The 21,184-nt window shown below is 43.4% G+C and overlaps 1 long non-coding RNA gene across 1 annotated transcript in view; it reads right to left on the reverse strand.

Annotated features, from left to right (window-relative positions):
* LOC122464517 overlaps nucleotides 1–11,475 on the reverse strand; it is a 48,970-nt gene extending 37,495 nt beyond the window's left edge. Inside the window, exon 1 of the long non-coding RNA XR_006288617.1 lies at nucleotides 11,304–11,475. This is a non-coding gene — a long non-coding RNA (uncharacterized LOC122464517). The remainder of the gene's footprint in view (nucleotides 1–11,303) is intronic.
* Between the last annotated feature and the right edge of the window lie 9,709 nt (nucleotides 11,476–21,184).

Raw genomic sequence — 21,184 nt, forward strand, 5'->3', positions numbered from 1 at the left:
TGGGAGATGCACTGTGTTGTGTCAGTGGTCTAAATGAATAGGCTGAGCTGAGTTCCTGGTAATAACAGATGAACAACACAACTCGCCAAACCTCAAACAGTGCATAAATCAATTTGCTGGGAATTAACCACTTGCTTCAAAATTAGGGGTTACTTGACAGGATTTCAGTGATTAGGTTGTCAGGGACCTGTATTTCTAGCTGGGATTTATCTATCATTGATATAAGTACATCCCCTTACAGGGAGCAGACGGAGTATGGGTAGCAGTTCAGAGCAACCAGGCCAGAGGAAGCATGGTTTTACTCTTTATTAGCACCAGACGGCATTAGGAGGTGGACAAAGGAGGTTAGAAAGGGACAATTATCACAAAGAAAATGTGCTGGCTTTGTGAACTGCTAATAAGGCCCAGGATATTACTAAGGGAATTGTGAATGAGTAGAAGAGTTTTAGAATACTTGCACATCACATGGCTCTTCTGTGCAATAAGGAGCTTAACAGTTTGTTAAATGAGATGCCTAAAAATGTTCAATTATACAGAGAAATTAATGAAGAGCAGTAAGCCACTTGGAGGTCATTTCATCTCATGAAAGTTGAACGTTCATGTAATATATGCAGCCAGGGCTACCAATTTTATGATTAATCTTGTATTCCCATATACATCAGACAATGGCAGATGGGTGTTATCGAATGCATGGTAGAGAGCTGAGAATTTGGCACACGCATATCGATTAGATGCTGTGGTAGAAAGAATAAAAAAGAATTATAGAATCATAAGTCAAAATGCTGAGACTGCCAGTGCTCAGCATCACTGAGGATTTTGCCGAGAGATAGTAGGCCAAGGGAATACCAGTTGGGTCGCCGAGTACTTGGTAGGCCTACTTCCTATATCATTCCCACTGTATTGTACCTAGCCTATTTGTGCATATCCCTTTCAAACTCCTCCTTTGGTAATCTGTTTCATTGTCCAAGTGCATTTATTGTTAAAGGTGTTTTCTGAAGTTCTTCCAACTAGTTTTCCAAGCTGATCATCTAAGAGGTTGGCTCCCCAAACTCTTCAAGTGACAGAACTCCAGTCCATACGTTTATAACCCAAATCTTTCCTTTCAACACCATTTCCAGAGCCACCTCTCCTTTCTTTTCTCTCCTATGGACCTCCATGTCAGTAGGTGCTCCAAAAATATCACCTATTAATTGCTCTTCTTCAGTTTCTTAAGGAAACAGAGTTCTGAATTCAGGGACAAATTCTCTGCTGCTGTAAAATGTTGCCACTCCATTTAAGTCAACAAAGTGCAAAGAATGTAAATAAAAACTTCCTTGAAAGCAATGGAGCAGCACTAATTTACAACAGCAGAGACTTTGGCTTTGCATTCTTAAACATCTCTGTCCTGTTTCTAGACAAGCTGTCTGTTCTAGTGTGGATAACAATGCGCAACTTCTTTCCTTTTAAGAGCTCATTCATTATCTGTATGCCTTCACAGGTTCTCCCTTCTGGGAGGTAGCATATCATCCTCCTGTCCTTGCTTTACTTTCAGTACATTTGGTCAACTCTTTGCCTCACACCAATAAGACCTAGCACTTTCAACTCTTTGGAGTTTTGCTGTTTCATACTCTCCCCATGATCCATTAGATCTCACTGTCATACCCCTGTTCTTTTTTTCATCCAGAGTCTCTCTAGAGTTTTCCTCATTTGCCTTATCCAGAACTTGATCTCTCTCCATCTTAACCCTTTCTTATCCTTCTATTTGAACTACTTCAGGAACATAATCTTCATGTTCTTTGTGTTTGCTGCTCCATCTCTTTGATCTCCTTCAAGAACTCCCAGTTACCTTGGTGTTTTCTGGGCCCTGGTTGTTGAACACTCCTTGATCTCTTACTTCTGTCTCTTCCTTTAGTAATAACTAATTCTTAGCCACTTGTTTCCATATATTTATCTGACTGGTTTACCTTAACTCCTTCATGTGGCCTCAGAATCTCACAGCCCCCATACGGAGCTTCCAGACAAGGCTTGTTGCACAGATCCCTTTGCCAGAACTTAAAACCAACAACACATATGCAGATCACCAGCCTGCACCTTATATTCAACCACTTGCCTCTTAAGCTACCGCAAGCTGTCAAAGAAGAAACTTATGAATTTAGATAAATGTGCCTAGTCTCCTTTTAGTGACTCCACTTGACACTGATGAAAATTATGCACCCAAACCTTCCGATTTCAATGGAGGGAATAGAATCCTAAACATGAATTATCAAGATCTGAGCCTCTCGGATCATTCTAACTTGTTAGAAATCAAAGCCTGAAATTGTTCACTACATTTTTCCCTTCTCTTTGAAGCCAAAGTCTTCCTTATACACAGACACAAATGCTTCTTCATAGAGGTTGCAGAAATCTGCCGACAGAGAGACTGAACTGGCAGTAGCAGCAGTGAAAGTATGAGCACCTCCTCCTGGGGAAGTCATCCAATATGATCGGGGTCACAAAATCACAACCTTAAAATCATCAAAAGAATGGATACATCCTGTACCATTTTCTGTCCTCGTTATGGTCTCTGTCACGAGAACAAGGTGTCCCTGAATCTCAATATTTGAGATGCTGTCTGCTCATTCTCGTCAAATAATCCCTGTTCTTATGACAAAAGATTGTAAGGAACAGGAACGAAAATGGCCCCAAATGAAGCCATTCTCATGACAAAGACTATAATGAGAACAGAAAATGGCATAAAATCAATTCATTCTCATGACAACCTGAAGATTGTAATGAGGACACGAAAAACAGTCTGAAATTTATCAATTCTTGTGACAACCTTGAGACAGTAATGAAAGCAGCAAATGGTATGAAATTGGTCCACTCTCGTGATAGACACTGAAACAAAACCAGAAAATATCCTCACATTTATCCATCTTTTGACAACCCTGAGAGTGGAAGAAGAACCCTAAAGGTTAGGAAAATTAACCCATTCCTGTCACAAACAATCTGTTGAGTGTAATCACCAATTGTCCTTTTAAAATGGCACAACCAAGCAGAATGTGAGGAATAGCTTTGTACTAGACTGTGTGAGTAATTAAGTTTCAGTACATATTTCCAAATAGCTTATATCTGGTTTAGCTACAAATTCAACAGAAGCTTAACATTTTCCTGATTTTTAAGACAGATGTTTAATGGTTGCAGACATAGGAATTAAGTATCCTGCACTGGGTGAGACATTGCATTTCCAAATGTTTTTCTTATAATTTTATTGAAAAATTCTGTTTGTATTCCTGTAGCGCCTACAGGCCCCGAACAATGACTAGGCACCCAACCAATGTGCTAGCACTGTACAAACCCAACACAGAGACAGTCCCTACCTCACAGAGCTTACAATGTAAAACAAGAGACAACACTTTCCTTCTCCACTCACACATGGGTGCATGCATATGTGGCGTTGCACTCCATATGTTTTATGGAAATATGCTTATGAGTGTAAATGTAATGTATCTGGAATATGCTTTATGCAAAAGGTCTCTTGTAAGGTGCCATTACAAAGCTTATAATCTACTGAGTGTGTTCATCCTATGTGTATGAATGTCTCATTCTTGTATCTGAAGCTAGAAATATGAAGTATTACTCTGAAGTCCTCTTGTAACTATGCAAAGTGAGGGCCACTGATGGTGGCTTGGAATCTTGATGGCGCCCATTAACCAGGACAATTGGTTGTGAATGGCTCTGTTTACTCACAAACCTTCCTGGGTCCCTGCAGGCCAGCCCTGAAAGAATGAGAATGAGGTCTTCAGGTGACATGTGATCATGTCACCTGGTACTGGAATTCCTCTTAAACCTGGTGCTTTTCCATTTAGAAGGAGGGGTGGGGACCCAGAGAGACAAAAGATTCCCACCTTGTGCCAAAGCTATAAAAGGGGGTGGAACAGAACAAAGGGGGCTGATGGTCATGAGAAATCACCTAGTTACCACCTGAGCTGGAACTAACAAGGTCTATACCAGGGGAAAGGACTGGGCCCAGACTAAGAATGAGTCTAGGCTGTGAAAGACGCTTATTGGAACATCTCTGTGGGTAAGATTTACCTATATTCAGTTTCTTAAATGTATTAGGTTTAGACTTGCATGTTTTGTTTTATTTTGCTTGGTAACTTCCTTTGTTCTGTCTGTTATTACTTGAAACCACTTAAATCCTACTTTTGATACTTAATAAACTCACTTTTGTTTATTTATTAACCCAGAGTAAACGATTAATACCTGGGGGGAGCAAACAGCTGTGCATATCTCTTTATGTTATAAAGGGCGGACAATTTATGAGTGTACTCTGTATAAAGCTTATACAGGGTAAACGGATTTATTTGGGGTTTGGATCTCATTGGGAGCTGGGTGTCTGGGTGCTAGAGATAGGTGACTTGCTGAGCAGTTTTTGGTTGAAGTCAGCTTTGGGGGCGTGGACCAGACCTGGGTCTCTGTTGCAGCAGGCTAGCATGTCTGGCTCAACAAGGCAGGGTTCTGGAGTCCCAAGTGGGCAGTGGAAAACGGGCTCAGAGGTAATTCCAGCACATCGGGTGACAGCCTCTAAAGGGTCTCTGTAACCGAACCCATCACTGCATGCACAGACATCATATTGAAAAAGTTAATTTTCATGTTCACTTGCATAAAAGGTAGGGAAAGGTACATGCTCAGGGACCCGATTTTCATTCTTTCATGCATGCAGCTAGGTCCCTAAATCAGGAATTAGGCATCAAAGTATTAGGAATCAATTTGGAGGACGGAAGAAAATGGGAAGGAGTATAGGGAGAAAAAAAAGCAGCAATGCAAGTGAAGAGCAGAAGGAATGGAGAAGAAGGAAAAGGGACGGGAGAGGTGATCTGGTTGAGGTAATTGGATACTAGAAGGAGAGAGAGAGAGAAGGCACAGGGGATGAAGAAGAGAAATAGAAGCAAAAATGCAGTAAAAGAGAGGAAGAAAAAGAGGTAAAATTGTCTGGAGCTAAAATACAAATGGAGGGGGAGTGGGATGTGAGCTGAAAGAAGTGAATAAGGAAATGTGAAAAGGGATGTGAAACCTGTGCAACTCCAAGTAATGCAAATGGAAGGCAAGAAGCTGAGTAAAGACACATGCACTGAGCTTGGAACGTAAATCACAGTGAATGCAATGATAAGCTGCTTCATTGTTTCTTGAAAGCCACATAAAACCAGTTGCGTTCTCTCACCAGAGTTAAAAACCTGATTTTTGAGAGAAGGCCTCTTACTTTGCCAATGCAGTTGTGTTGCCACAATTAATTGCGCTTTTGTTTTGTGCCTGCAAATGGTATGATTTAATGACACAGCTACTTGGTTGCACCTGCTGCTCAGTGCCTGGAAGGCTAACTTCTATCATTTGTGCCCACAATTAAAGTTGCTGGAATTAATCTTAGGTGCAGAATGGAACCCCATAAAATCAGCGGCTGGGTTGAGCTCCATTTAAAAACGGATCCCAAACTCTTTGGCTGGCACCTGACATATGGCCTTTGTTTCTGTGAATTTGTGTGTGTGTGTATGTTTAAACTACTCAAGCAAAATATAGGAAAGATCAGTAGAAAGAGAAAATCATTCTGAAGTCCGCTGCTATAAAAGTCAGTGTCTCCCAGAGTGGACAAGCCAGTCCTTCAAAAAGCGTAAATGCTTAACCTCCGTCAAGTAGGATCAAAGGGCAGCATGCTGGATTGCTGGACAAGGTCCAGAGCGGGAGAACGTGTCAGCATGTGCATATGGGAAATATGCCGAGGCCTTTTCCTTAGCTCCCAGTACCTTTTTCTAGTCACTCTTCCGATTTAAAGTCTATCGGCACCTGCACTCCTCTTTGGGGGTTCTTCACAATGTGCTGTAGTATAAACTTAGTCTTCATTTAAAAATAAATTCACACCTCCCCTTTAATGGGGTATGTCTCTTTAAAAAAATATCAGTTGTTCCAGTCATTGTGGCCCCACTGCCAGCTTTATGCCTTCAACTAATGTGCTTCTCCAGGAACAGTCTTTAAATGAGAAGTTACGGCTGCTTTTCTGATTGAAACAAACTAGTGTTGATTGCTGATCAGCCATCTGTAAAGGAGGGCATCTCAGGAAGGATATGAGCTAATGAAAAAATGGACCTGATTTGAAAGTGTGATGTGCTTCATGCCACAGGCCGGTCTGAGTGGCATGAGATTATATCAGTGCAAGTGAGAGGTAGATTGAGAATAAGTAACTTCTGTCTTAAAGATTAAATGGCAAATTTGCTATTAAATGTGAAAGACATAAAATGGAATTAACGCTTTGAGGGTGTTAGCTGTGGTTATATACACTCTGCAAATGGCACTTCTATCCTGTCACTTGCATTGTCAAATGGCACACTCTTCTCATTGCGGCTCAATTAATACTCATTCAGAAGTATCAATTAAAGAAATGAGAAATGAAGCGTTGACCCTTAGCAGGCGCCTACACATCACCCACTTCAGAGGCATGTTTCGTGTGGCATTACTTCTCCAAATGACCTTTGTAACTGGTAAAATATTATTGATGAAATCATTAGGTTTCTCAGTCACCAATAGATAATTCTCATCTAGGTTGCCTGGCGCTGATAACATTACCCTTGTTGTAAGTAAGAGACAGAGTGCAGGGATGGAGGTATGTGGGGTTTTCTAGGTGATCCTGCATATTATGTCCTGCTTTTCCAAAACCATTTATAGCACAACCAAATAGGCTGTGATGATCTAATGAAAAAGAACATTCACTTTTAACTGTAGCTGCCATGCTTTATTGTGTGTGATGTGTTGTCCTGAACTTTATTGTGTTATGTCTCATTGTTATACAGCACCCTGCTGTATGCTTGTGATATGTGACATGATATAATGGGACATAAGTAAAGATTGGGCTGAGATGAAACATTTGGATCCAAATCTGGATTTTAACCCCCCCATCCAAATTTTGTTTTGCAGGGGCAGATGGATCTGGATTTTGTTTTGGTTGATCATAAAGATAGGGTCCAGGCACAGAATCCAAACTGGATATTGATCTGAATTTTAAGTACCCCAAAGTTCAGGGGTATTTAGATCCAGAGTTTAGGACATCAAATGCATCCTCTCTAGACAAAAGCAATCAAATACAGAGCAACTAGTAAAATAAAACATGCTTATTTTTGGGTTGCATTTGTACCATTCAGTCTTTTTTACTAACTGAACCAATTTTATTCTGAAACTCCATCTGATTCAGATCCCTCTAATGTGAATCACTTTCCCAGTACCACTACCCTGTATAACCAAACCCTTAGTCACCTGGTTATTTTATTATTTCCACAAAAACCCTTTAGATAATATGGGTTTTGTGGCGTATATGTGTATGCTTTGTGTCAGTTACTTACCTTGTTTTACTGTTTGAATCAATAGCTGTATAACGTTTAATGTTAAATATTTTCCAGTAGGACTGTAAATATAAAAAACTAATTTGGTTGATGAATTTATTCCACCCAAGAGTGAAAGATTAGTAGCACTAACTTGATCATAGTGCTAGCAGGCTTCCCCACTTGACTTTTGGCATGGTGTTAACTCACAAGTCATTTTCATTTTTGCTCTAAGATAGGGATGATAGGTCTCCAGTATTAAAAGGCCAGTGAGCTAACACTGGATCTTAACATTTTCTTCGTATACCATCAATCCCAACAGTCCTCCTTTCAGACTGAATGCCCCAACAGTGTGTGTGGGGTGCTGTAGCTGTGTTGGTCCCAGGATATTAGATTAACAAGGTGGGTAGGAAAATATCTTGGCTCAGTAAAAGATACTGCTTCATGCCCCTTGCTCTTAACACTGGTAGGCTGAGATTTTCAATGTCATTTAAGGGATTTGGACTCTGAAGTCCCATAATTAATTATTATTATTATTATTGATTAATTACCTTACCACCTAGGAACCCTAGTCCTGGACCAGAACCCCATTGCACTAGGTGCTTTTTAAACCATAGAACAAAAAGACGGTCCCTGCCCCAAAGAGCTTACAATCAAAGTGAAATTATTGAGAGCTCAGTGTCCAAATTAATTAGGTAGCTTTGAAAATCTCATCCATAATGTTTATCTAAGGGTGTCTAAGAATAAGCTTACCAGTGCAGCAGATACTTCAGTAGAAATGAGGTGCTCAAGTACTATGATTGGGCCAAATAACTACATAGGTGGATAGATGAAAATGATACGGCTTAACTGTATACTAATCAATGAAAACTCCAGACAATACATGGGTGATGACTGGTGTGGCAGTCCTTACTATCTAAAGGCCAGATTCTGTCACTCATGCATGCTAATTAGTGCCCTACTAAGTGAGTAACTCCATTACTATCAAAATCATTGCTACCATGGTCAGTGGGGATACTTGCTGAATAAGGTATGGTACTAAGCAATGTGAGTAATGGGGGGACAGAATCCATCTGTGAATAAAGGCCACCTGCATAATCCAAAACTATCCAGTTAAGAGATGAATAGCACATTGTATCTATCCTTAATTCACCCCATTGTGTGTATGCATTATGAGAGAGTCTTTAATTATGTAATCACAGATTATGGATCATGATCTGGGAGTGAATCAGGGCTGTGTAGTGAAGGAAGCCGTCAATAGGACCACGTGCCTCATTTGCTGCAGCAGTTGGAAGGTGTGTAGTGAATGAGGAAGGAAACCGCAGGAAGAGAAGGAGGGTTTCATGGTTAGTACATTTGAATGTTGCCCTGCAGAACTGGATTCTATCCCTGTCTCTGCCACAGAGTTGCTCATAGAAAAGGAATAGATAATGAGACAGAAAATATCACATTGCATCTATATAAATCAATGGTATACCCACATCTTGAATACTGCGTGCACATCTGGTTGCCCCATCTCAAAAAAGATATATTGGAAGAGGTACAGAAAAGGGCAACAAAAATTATTAGGGGTATGGAACAGCTTCTATATGAGGAGAGTTTAATAAGGCTGGGACTTTTCAGCTTGGAAAAAATGACTAAGGGAGGGATATGACTGAGGTCTCTAAAATCATGAATGGTGTGGAGAAAGTAAATAAGGAAATGTTATTTACACCTTCTCATAACACAAGAACTAAGGGTCACCAAATGACGTTAATAGGCAGCAGGTTTAAAACAAATGAAAGGAAGTATTTATTTACACAACACAGAGTCAGTCTGTGGAACTCCTTGCCAGAGGATGTTGTGAAGGCCAAGACTACAACAGGGTTCAGAAAAGAATTAGATAAATTCATGGAGAAAAGGTCCATCAATGGCTATTAGCCAGGATGGGCAGGGATGGTGTTCCTAGCCTGTGTTTGCCAGAAGCTGGGAATGGGCAACAGGGGATGGATTGCTTGATTACTACCTGTGTTCATGCCCTCTGAAGCACCTGGCATTGGCCACTGTTGAAAGACAGGATTAGATGGACCTTAGGACTGACCCAGTATGGCTGTTCTTGTTTAAGCCAAACTTTTCACAGGTTGCCTTGGAGTATTCCTCATGTTCTGGGTACCCAATGTGTGACACCTGAGGTCTGATTTTCAGGAGTGCTGGGCACTGGCAACTGCAACTGAGGTTAATGGGAGCTCTGCTCTGAACATAGAAAGTACTATAAAAATGCTAAATACTCAAACTGAGCACCCAACATTAGTTAATACATTTGACAATTTTGGCTTTAATCTCTGTTTCTTAGTTCCCCCCATGAAAAATAGGGAAAATAATATCACCTCACCTCACAGTGGCATTTTGAAGATAAATTCATTAATGTTGGTAAAGAGCTAGAATACTATCATGAAAGCACCACAGAAAAGTGCATATGGTACTAAAACTATATTCAGTGCAGAGTTTGGATAGAGTGCAGTAAATATTGCAAGTGAGGATAAAAAGAAATAGCTATCCATTTAGTCAGCACCATCCAGCCTGTGTACTGAATGAAACTGAGGTCCTGTAGAAAAATAACATGCCATCACGTAATTGAAGATATCATAACTAAGTTTGCGAATTTGTCATGGAGGTCACGGATTCCATGATTTTTCAGGACCTCTGTGACTTCTGCAGCAGCTGGTGTGGCTGGCCGGGGGCTGCCTGAGCAGCTCGGGTGGCCCCCAGACTAGCCGCACTGGCCGCTGCTAGGGCAGTCTCGGGCCACTGCACCCTCCTCCCCAGCAGCAGCAGGAGTTGATGCGTGGGAGGAGGTGAGGGCTCTGGGTGGAACTTACCTCGGGGGGGCCCCCCAGAAGTGGCAACATCCCTCAGCTCCTATGTGGGGGTGTGGCCAGGCAGCTCTGGCCTGCCTCCACCTCCACTGCCTCTGCCTGCAGGCACCACCCTCGCAGCTCCCACTGGCCATAGTTCCTGGCCAATGAGAGCTTCGGAGCCGGCGCTCAGGGTGGAGGCAGTGCGCAGAGCACCCCACCTAGAAGCTGAGGGAGGGGGATGTCACCGCTTCCGGGGAGGCGAGAAGTGGGGTAGGAAGCCTGCCAGCCCTGCCAACCTCCCACTCCCAGCACCAGCGAGGGTCCCAGGCCATGCACCCTACCCCCCACCCAAGCACCTGCAGTGCCCCCCGGCCTCCCCCCTCCAAGATTTAGTCAGGGGTATATAGTACAAGTCATGGACAGGTCACGGGCTGTGAATTTTTGTTTACTGCCCGCAACCTGTCCATGACTTTTACTAAAAATACCTGTGACTAAAACGTAGCCTTAATCATAATACGTGTGCACAAGGCATTTCCTAACTTTTGAGTGCTTGATTTGGCAACTTCAATGTTCTTTTAATGTATTTTTATGTAATACACATATAGCATTTAGTAGGTGCTAATGAGTAGGATTGAGAGACCTTCCTCTCTGTTTCGAAGCATGGTATATTGTATGTAATGTCTACATTAGCTCATGTGTGCTTTATGGTTGTAATAATATGTAATAATATCTGGAGATACTCAGTATCAGAAAACTGATTATTTATGGAGGGAGACAAATGACAGCATATCTTTTAAATAAGTTAAATATTCTTTTCTTGTTCCTGGAGGTACCATCGTAGGGCGTGGTAGAGCAGCTGCGATTGGCTCTCCCAGGGATGAAGCAGATAGATATAGCTGCATTACACTCATTTCCCAGAAATACCCCTCCCCTCTGCCCGCGCTGAGGATGAAAGTGTAAAAGAATGTGAAGGTGAAACTTAAAATGTATATGAATGTTCCTTTCATCTAAGAGAGGACAACTAACGAACCAGCTGGAACACAGTATTTTCTTTGCAGGTGTTCCATCAGCTTTATAATGACACATCTTGGAATAGGAGAGTCACAGTGGACTCTCTTGCTTAACTGTCGTCATCACTTACCATTTGCAGAATGGAAGGTTTTCTGATCCTGTGTCCCTGTGCATGACTCACCATTATTCCCTGTAAGCGAGGGAGAGTGCCTCTTAAACAGCATAGTCTTGTCATCAAAGCCCCGTGTACTATGTGGCATGTAAGACCCAAATGAAGTGGCAAGCTCTGCACCACCACCCCGCTTCCATTTTAGGGCCAGAGCTGCACAGAATATTGCTACTATGGCAAATTAAGGAATTATGCAGCCATGTTAATTGGTTATGAAATCACCCAATAATCATCAGTTTTGGTGAAATCATTTTAAAAATGACATCACAAAGTGAAAATCTAGAATGACTGTATTATATTTACTTGCATCCTAGCTGAGGCATAACATTCCTGTGCGTCTCAGGTGCAGCGCGAGCAAGGAGGCATTTTGGTTTGTATGGCCAGCTGGGGATAGGCAAGGAGGATTACAAGTAGAGGTGGCTAAATTTCAGAACTCCCGTGCTGCATATTCCTGTGGCATTTTGGACCTGTGCAATGACTGTTCCTTTTCTGCGCTGCAGAGTTTATAAATTTTGCTTGAGTGATATTTTGCTCCAGTAGGGCTTAGGAAGACACTGAGAGCAACCCTTCACCCCCACAAAAGTGACTCTCCCTTCCTATCTCAAGGAGATAGACGGACACGTTCCTCTTGTCTCTGCTGCTGTCCTGAACTTCATATCTCCCTCCTGCTGTTTACCCTCTGTCCTTTTAGGGGCAGCATCATAGGAACAGGCTCAAGAAACCCCCAGGGAACTTTCCCCGTTGGAGGAAAACACAGAAAAAGGAGGAGGAAGGCAAAATGATTGGTGGCTAATAGCTCCTTAAATCAAGACACTACGACTTGATACTGAGATACATAAATCTAGGCTTTATTGATTGGGTTGCACTATATGAGAAGCCACCCAGCATTCCTGAAGCCCTATCCCAGTATTCACCAGGTAATCCATCCCAGTGATGATCTCCTCTTAGTTGGTTCCAAAGTGCTGATGAGGAATGTGAAGGGATCCTGTTAGGGCAGTAATCTGGGACTCAGAATATTTGGGTTCTGTTCACAGCTGTGCCACAGACTTCTTGTTGTAACCTTGGTCGAGTCTCTTAAATTCTCTACCTCAGTTTCTCAATTGTAAAATGATCATGATGATAATACTTTCCTACTGTTGCCCATGTTCTAATTCCAGAACAATGGGTCATAAATGGAAGAATCCATTTAGGGAACCTTCAGGTAGCTTTGTGTTATTCACAGGGATGAATTGCCAAAGGCAGAAAGAAAAACAAGACGTGCAAATAAGTTTGAGGGAGATGCACAAACTTGTAATAGAAAGATTCTGGTCTAGGGCGGGTCTATACAGCACACTCCTTAGGGTGGTGTATAGTGCACGTACACTACACATGCCCCTAGCACAGGTATAAAGAGCAGTGTTGAGGGTGAGGCACTGCTGAGATGAGTAAAGAGATACCTGATCCTCTGAGTATGTGCCCTATATGGTTCTCTACATGTCTAAGCAGTGCCTCCCCCTTCTACCAGTGTTGGAGCCTTTCCCTACCACAGGGAGCTTCTGGAGCCTTTGCCCACCACAGGAAAAGACTCCAGCAGCGGGGAAAGGATCTGGCAGCTCAAAAACGATTTGCCAGAGCTTTTCACGGACATGCAGCTACATACCACAGTGTGGATGCAGCCTACTTTTCACTGCAGCGTGTAGTTACATACACCCTACATGACACTACCAGTGGTGTGTAGTGTAGATATAGACCTAGTTTGCTGGCTAGATTCTTTGGATTTATCAAATCAAGCTGGGGCTTGGTTGTCTCCCCCGCAACCCACCAGGGTTATATTAATAGATCTGATGGATGTTGGGACTGGCAATCATCTATCTGTGGTTGTTTTTTAATTGTCATACAGTGCTTTGCTATCAGTGTGATAGGCATCTTATAATTACTTAAGATAGATGGATTGATGGATAGATGTTCCTAACCTTGAACCTTCTGTAGCTAGCTTGAGATGCCTGCACTTTGCATGAAGCCAGTAGTGATCCATACTAATACACAAGGTGCAAAAATCTATGCAAACCTTACTGACCTTCCTCTACTATCACGGAATCCTAGAATTGCAGGACTGAAAGGGACCTTGAGAGGTCATCTAGTTCAGTTCCCTGTACTCGAGGCAGGACTAAGTATTATCTAGACCATCCCTGACAAGTGTTTGTCTAACTTGCTCTTAAAAATCTCCAATGACTGAGATTCCACAACCTCCCTAGGCAATATATTCCAGTGCTTAACCATCCTGACAGTTAGAAAGTTTTCCCTAATGTCCATCCTGAACCTCCCTTGCTGCAATTTAAGCTCCTTGATTCTAGTCCTATCCTCAGAAGTTCCTCCTTCTTGTAACAACCTTTTATGTACTGGAAAACTGTCATCATGTCCCCGCTCAGTCTTCTCTTCTTTAGATTAAACAAACCCAGTGTTTTCAGTCTTCCCTCATAGGTCACGTTTTCTAGATCTTTAATCATTTCTGCTGCTCTCCCCTGGACTTGGTGAAATGTGATGCCCAGAACCAGAGAGAATACTCCAGCTGAGGCCATATCCGTGCGAAAGAATTACTTCTCATGTCTTGCTTACAACACTCCTGCTAATACATTCCAGAATGATGGTTTGGGTTTTTTTTTGCAAGAGTGTTGCACTGTTGACTCATATTTATCCATGGCCCCCAAATCCCTTCCGCAGTACTCCTTCCTAGGCAGTCATTTCCCATTTTGCATGTGTGCCATTGATTGTTCCTTCCTAAGTGGAGTACTTTGCATTTTTCCTTATTGAATTTCATCTTATCTACTTCGGATCATTTCTCCAGTTTGTCCAGATCATTTTGAATTTTAATCCCATCCTACAAAACACTTGCAACTACTCCCAGCCAGGTATTGTCCACAAACTTTGTAAGTGTACTTTCTGTGCCATTATCTAAATCATTGATGAAAATACTTAACAGAACTGGACACAGGACTGATCCCTGCGGGACCCAACTGGATATGCCTGCCCAGCTTGACTGTGAACCACTGATAGCTACTCTCTGGGAATGGTTTACGAACCAGTTACGTACTCACCTTATAGTAGCTCCTTGAAGATGTATTGGCCAAAGGTGGTATTAGAATGGGGTGAATAACGCAAAAAATGTCTGCAAATAATTGTTTGAATAAAACTTTGAATTTGTTTTGTCTGCGTTTGTGCTCCCTTTCTGTTTCATTTTCTATGAATGGTCTTGTGAATGACTTGACTTGTAGGAATGGTCATGGAAACAGCATATTTTAAGCAACTACTGGGGAATATTTTCAGAAAATAAACTTTAAACTCATAAAAGTGAGTATCATTACCAGCAACCTGAGTCTAAGAGCTAGGCTTAACCAATCAAGGAGCAGAAACAATAGCATGTGATTTATGTGTCCAGTCAAAAGTAACCCAAACTGCGTGTGTAGAAGCTTCAGAACAAGAATTATTAGCAGAAATTATTCATTGTGGATCATTCTGAGTAATGAGCAAATCTGAGAAAATAACGAACTGCATACAGACAATTTTCATAGAAGAAAAATAGAAGCTAAAATTCATCACATTCTTTGTTACAAATTATTTGCTCTGCTCTGGCTGTTGGTATAACAGAGCCTGGAGCCCGACACTAACAGAATAATTAAAATATTAAAATGGCTCAATTTTAATCTTTGATCACGTCTTGATCTCTTTGAAGAAATGTCATGTTTACTCATGATTCATAATAAAGAAAAGTAGAAATGTCATTGTTAGAAGCACTGTTTTCACTGTGTCTCACATCAAGATTTGCAGGCAAACCATTACTCGCACTTTCTTTTTAACTTTGTAGGTGTATGTTTATCAGAAGAACTGAGACCCACCTTTTCAAAACTGGGGGATATTCTCCTAGGGGAAATCAGAGCCCTTCTATACACACTAACTAATTTTGGGGATGATGCTGTCTGATCTCCAGCACTCCCTCTTGCCCTTCGAAGCCGGTCTACAAATTTTATTGCACCTGGAGGTTATTTATGGTAATACATTCTAGTATACTAGTATTATAGTGTATTTTGTAAAAGAAATGATGCCTTAGTATCAGGAGACTGCACTTCAACAATCTGCTATGAACTCCTAGTTGACAAATGGGGAAAGTTACCTCCTTCATCCCAGTTTTGCCAATTAGTGAAATGAGATTTACAGTGGGTCTATACTACACACTCTTGCTGCTGAAAGGTACATCTGTATAAAGCCACCACAGTTAGTATATCACTTGTGCATATATTGTGCATGTGCATACTTGGGTCCTTCTGTCATCACTGCACACACTCACCAGGAGTGCTTGTATTGATGTGCAGTGCACCATGGGTAGATATTCAATGTGCAACTCACCACTGTTTGCGCGTTGTATTTTGGGAAGTTTTGGCAATGTATGGCGGGGCAGAAATGAATTGTGCAGGGGTGACGGAGTCAAGTATCCATCATGCAATTTCTCCACACCATAATGTCATCTCTATCCCATAATTTTAGTGCCTATTTTAAAAATCCCACAAACCCACCTGGGACTTGTTGCCGTCCATCATCTCTGACAAGCCTGAAGTCTGCACTGTTGTCATGAGCATTGCAAGCAGAGGATGCATGATCCTCTGGTATTTGCAAAGCCTCAAGGAGAGCCATAGAGGACATAACTATTTCCTGGAGAGCTGTGGGACATAGCGAGAACCAATTCAAGGTTCTGGGTGACCTTCACAAAGCAGCTGCCAAGGGGGAAGTGCTGCTTCTCTGCCCAAGAAATGAGCACTGACTGGTGGGATTCCATCACAATGCAGGCTCGGGACTATGAACATTGGCTGCAGAACTTTCAAACTCACAAGGCCACGTTCCTGGATCTGGGTGCGGAGCTCGCCCCCCCTTCCCTCCCCGCCAGTGCAGGGATGCCAGAATCAGAGCTGCACTGATGGTGGAGAAGCGAGTAGTGATTGCTCTATGGAAACTTGCAATGCTGGATTGCGTCCCCTCAGTGGGAAATCATTTCGGAGTTGTAAAATCCACCGTGGGGCTGTTGTCACACAAGTGCACAGGGCCATTAACAGTCTCCTGCTATGCAGGAGGGTGATTCTCAACAATGTGCAGGACAAAATGGATGGCTTAGCAAAATGAGGTTCCAGAATTGTGGTAAGTGATAGCATGTATATCCCTATTTTGGCACCAGACCACCTTGCCAGATAGTACCTCAACAGAAAAGGCTATTTTTCTATGGCGGGGTTCCCAAACTTGGTTTGTGACTTGTTTAGGGTAAGCCCCTGGGGGGCCGCGAGACACTTTGTTTACCTGAGCATTCACAGGTACGGCTGCTTGCAGCTCTCAGTGGCCATGGTTCGCTGTCCCCAGCCAATGGGAGCTGTGGGAAGCGGTGGCCCGGCCTGCTCCGCTTCCCGCAGCTCCCATTGGCCAGGAACGGTGAACTGCGGTCACAGAGAGCTGCAAGCAGCCGTACCTGCAGACGCTCAGGTAAACAAAGCATCTCGTGGCCCGCCAGGGGCTTACCCTGAACAAGTCACAAACCAAGTTTGGGAACCCCTGTTCTATGGTAATGCTAGCACTGAGGGATCACTGGGAATGCTTCACTGACATCAAGGTAGGCTGGTCAGGGAAGGTGCACGACACTCGCGTCTTTAAGAACACAAGACTGTTCAGAAAGCAACAAGCAGGGACTTACTTTCCCAACCAGCAGATTACCACTGGCAGTGCTGGAAATACCAGTAGTGATTCTGGAAGACCCAGACTACCTCTTACTATCCTGGCTCATGAAGCTGTACCCCTGCCATCTCAAGAGCACCAAGAAAAGATTCAGTTACTGGTTCATGTAGTGTGGTGTACTGTGCTTGACCTGGCCCTGGAGTTTTGGGCCTGTTAGGAATTATGTGATGGTTGGTATCGCTGACAATGCAACTATTAATTTTGTGGTGCTTGTTGTACATTTATGATTATTACACCGTCTTTGTCACTGATCCTATGAGTTGTGTCACAGCGTACAATAACATGTAAGTGGGTGCTTTCGCTACCACAAGGCATTCTGCAACATATGTTGGGAACTAATAAAGATGAATTATTTTCAAAACAATAGTTTTATTGAGTAATGAAAACACTTCAAAAATTCAGGGCAAGTTGAAAGCAAATACATTATAAACTTAATAAATTTATGGAACTGAGCTAGGAGAAGGAACATTCATGTCCATTTTAGCTACACATATACTGACCTGTGAGAGACATGGTTGATGTATGTGAAGCTGTGGTTATCCTTAATGGCCCCGGGAGTGGAGTGGAAGGGGTATGGATGCAGCCCCAGACGCCATGTGGCATGTTGAGGGAGGACTGTAGAGAGGTGCTATACTAGAGTTCTCCATGGACTGCAGAGGGAGGCAAGCCCAGCATTGTTGAACCTGTAAGTCCATAAGTCTCCAACATCGATGTTTGCTGCTGGAGAAGCCCCAATATGTCCTAGTGCATCTCCGTCTCCTTTTCCTGCTGGGACTCCTGGGCCTTTCTTTTTCCTTCTCAAAACGGTCTTCAGTATTTATCCTCCAGACCTTCTGTTCAGTCTGATGCAGCACTGGCTTGCAGGATCTTGGCAAACATGTCACCTCAAATCCCTCTCTTTCTCCTCCTTATCTGACTCAGGCAGTCCATGGATGTGGAGGGGGAACCCGTCAAGGCTGCAATGGCAGCAGCTACAGATAAAACACAGAGATACCATGTCAGTATACTCACAGTGGAAAGTGAAAGTTACGATGCAGAACGCCCTCCCTTGCTCCCCTAAAGGCATGAGGGAAATGAGGAAGGAATTGCTCAGTTGCATTAAACGACGACGATGATGATAGGGCAATTGTATTGAATAGTGGCAGTGGTGATTTTAGCTGGTCTCTCACCCCTTTGGGTAACAAAGGCACAGAGAGTGCAGCTGCTGCTGGCCACCTGGGCCTGTATGCTGGTAGCCTGTTTACTGCAGTAGTGCCTGCCAAAGTTATTGCCGAGTGGCATAGGAAAATAAGGCTACCATCCCTAGGAACCTCCAAGAGAGGATTGCAGAGTCCCCTCACGAAAGTTTCACAGCGACATCTCAGGAGGATTCAAGGGACATCCCTATGTACATAAACAGACTGCTCCACAGCCCCTCCCACCTGCCTAACTCTACAGGGGAATGAAAAGCAGGTAACAACTCTGCCCCTCAAGGTTGTACCGCTACCTCTTCTGGTATGAATGAACTAGTGAAAAGTTGATAGCTGTGTCCTGCCAAGTTAAAGGTGCCATCACTGTAATGGGAAATACACGTATACACTTAGCTGAGGTTCCTTCCCCTGCATCGGGCTCGCGTATGCTCAACTGCAAGGACTGACTGGGCTGCAGTGGCATCTCAAACAGGTCCTGGCTCATGGTATACCTGGACCCATGGTCACATGTCCCTCATCCTCACTGTTCAGGGCAGGAGTCTGAGTCTTGGGCTCCTCAGAAGTATCCTGTGTGATGGCCTGTCCCCCAAGTAAGACGTGCAGCTCTTTGTAAAAGCAGCACCAGATTACCGGTTGGCTGTCCTGGCCTTCTGATACGCTTGTTGCAGTTCCTTCACTTCCAGGTGGCACTGCTGCTGATCCCTGTCATATCCCTTCTCCTGCATCCCTCAGGCAATCTGATCGTAGATGTCCATGTTTAGAGGGCTGGTCCGTAGCTGTGCTTGCATAGCCTCTTATCTCCACAGGCCCAGGAGATCACAGATCTCCTGTCTACTCTAGGCTGGAGCACATCTGGAGCGTGTAGCCAGCATGGTCAGCTGGGCAGTTGCAGACAACAGCGGAGAGCTGCTAGATGTGCTCACCAAGCTGGACAATGAAGAAAAGACATTTCAAAAATTCAGTGTTTTAAGGTGGGGGTGAGGGTTCTGGTCTCTGTGACCCCTGGGCAGTGGAATTAACAATTGTGATCAGAGCGGTCAGTGTCAGGCAGTGTGGGACAGCTGTTGGAGGACTGTTAGGGCTGACATTGGTAACGCTGTGTCTACATTTGTGCTGCATTGACCTCGGATCAATGACCATCAACCATGGCTCAGTGCTGCTTGAGGAGATGATGTTACTATGTTGGACTAAAGGAGATCTTACGCAGTGGGAGATGCATTTAAGTGTAGATAAATGCACAACTAGATTGACACAATGTAGCTTACATTGACCTAACTTGGTAGTGTACGCAGGTCCTCTGTGTGGTTCTCTTGTATTGGCATTGTGATACAACAGGGCCAGAGAGCAGCAGGAAAGTGATAGATGGGAGGTATATAAGCCCTAGGATGATAAAAGCCTTATTCCCTGTGGATTAAGGAGAGGTTACTACAGGGTAATTAGAGCACCTGATGCCAATTAAGGCCCCACCTGAGACCTAATAAAAACCCCTGCTTCAGTCAGACAGGAGATGCGAAGGAGAGCTGACTGTAGTTTAGAGGAGTACTGGTGTTGACCAGAAGATTAGAGAACCAGGGATAGGGAGACCTTGCCCAAGCAGGGAGGGACTCCCCCAGCACAGAGGTCTGAGAGAAACCTGGCCCAAGGGGAAAGAGGGTAAGAAGCTTGAAAAGCTGAAGGGGCTGGGACTGGAGGAGGGGGTGAACCGGGGTCTTTGCCCTCCCACTCCCCTTCTCTCTCTCTCCAGGGCACTAGCGGAGCCCAAGAATAGGGGCCGGGGTAGCGCCCTGACCCTCCACACTAAGGAAAAGCATGGGAATCACCACAATAACATCGATCATTTTGCCACAGCATATACATAAAGTCATATTCTGATTGCAGTTACATTGGCATTATTGTACTGAAGTCGGTGATATTACTTCCAATTAACCTGGGTATAACTGAGATCAGGATATTGAGGGGATGCAACTGAACAGTGTCACCACATTTAGGAGCAATTAGTCGTCCAGTAGAAATAGTGGGGACAAACATCCTAATTAGTTTCAAGATAGAGTTTGATAAGTTTATGAACAGAATTGTGTGACATGGTGGCCTGCACTAGCAGGGGACTGAATGTGCAGACCCAGGAGATCCCTCCCAGTTCTACGTTCCTAATTAGCCTCATAAATAACAACAGTACTCAAAAAAGTGACATATTCTCTGTCCCAAAAAACCTCAAAACAAAACCAAAAATCTCCCAATCATCCATGAGGCTAGATTTAAAAATTCCACTCCAGATAAGTATTTGAAACATTAAAAACACTAATGCCCCTACTGTACTTGCACTACATTGATGACATCTTCATCATCTGGCCCCATGGAAAAGAAGCCCCTGGGGAATTTCACCATGATTTCAACAATTTCCATCCCACCATCAACCTCAGCCTAGACCAATCCAAACAAGCGGTCCATTTCCTGGACATTACTGTGCTAATAAGCGATGGTCACATAAACACCACCCTATACCGGAAACCTACTGACCGCTATACTTAGCTACATGCCTCCAGCTTTCATCCAGACCACACCACACGATCCATTGTCTACAGCCAAGCTCTATGATACAACCGCATTTGCTCCAACCCCTCAGACAGAGACAAACATCTACAAGATCTCTGTCAAACATTCTTACAACTACAATACCCACCTGCTGAAGTGAAGAAACAGATTGATAGAGCCAGAAGAGTACCTAGAAGTCACCTACTACAGGACAGGCCCAACAAAGAAAGTAACAGAATGCCACTAGCCATCACCTTCAGCCCCCAACTAAAACCTCTCCAGAGCATCATCAAGGATCTACAACCTATCCTGAAGGATGACCCTTCACTCTCACAGATCTTGGGAGACAGGCCAGTCCTTGCTTGAAGACAG

Source organism: Chelonia mydas, chromosome 2 (genome assembly GCF_015237465.2).
Source record: "Chelonia mydas isolate rCheMyd1 chromosome 2, rCheMyd1.pri.v2, whole genome shotgun sequence".
Lineage (NCBI taxonomy): Eukaryota > Metazoa > Chordata > Testudines > Cheloniidae > Chelonia > Chelonia mydas.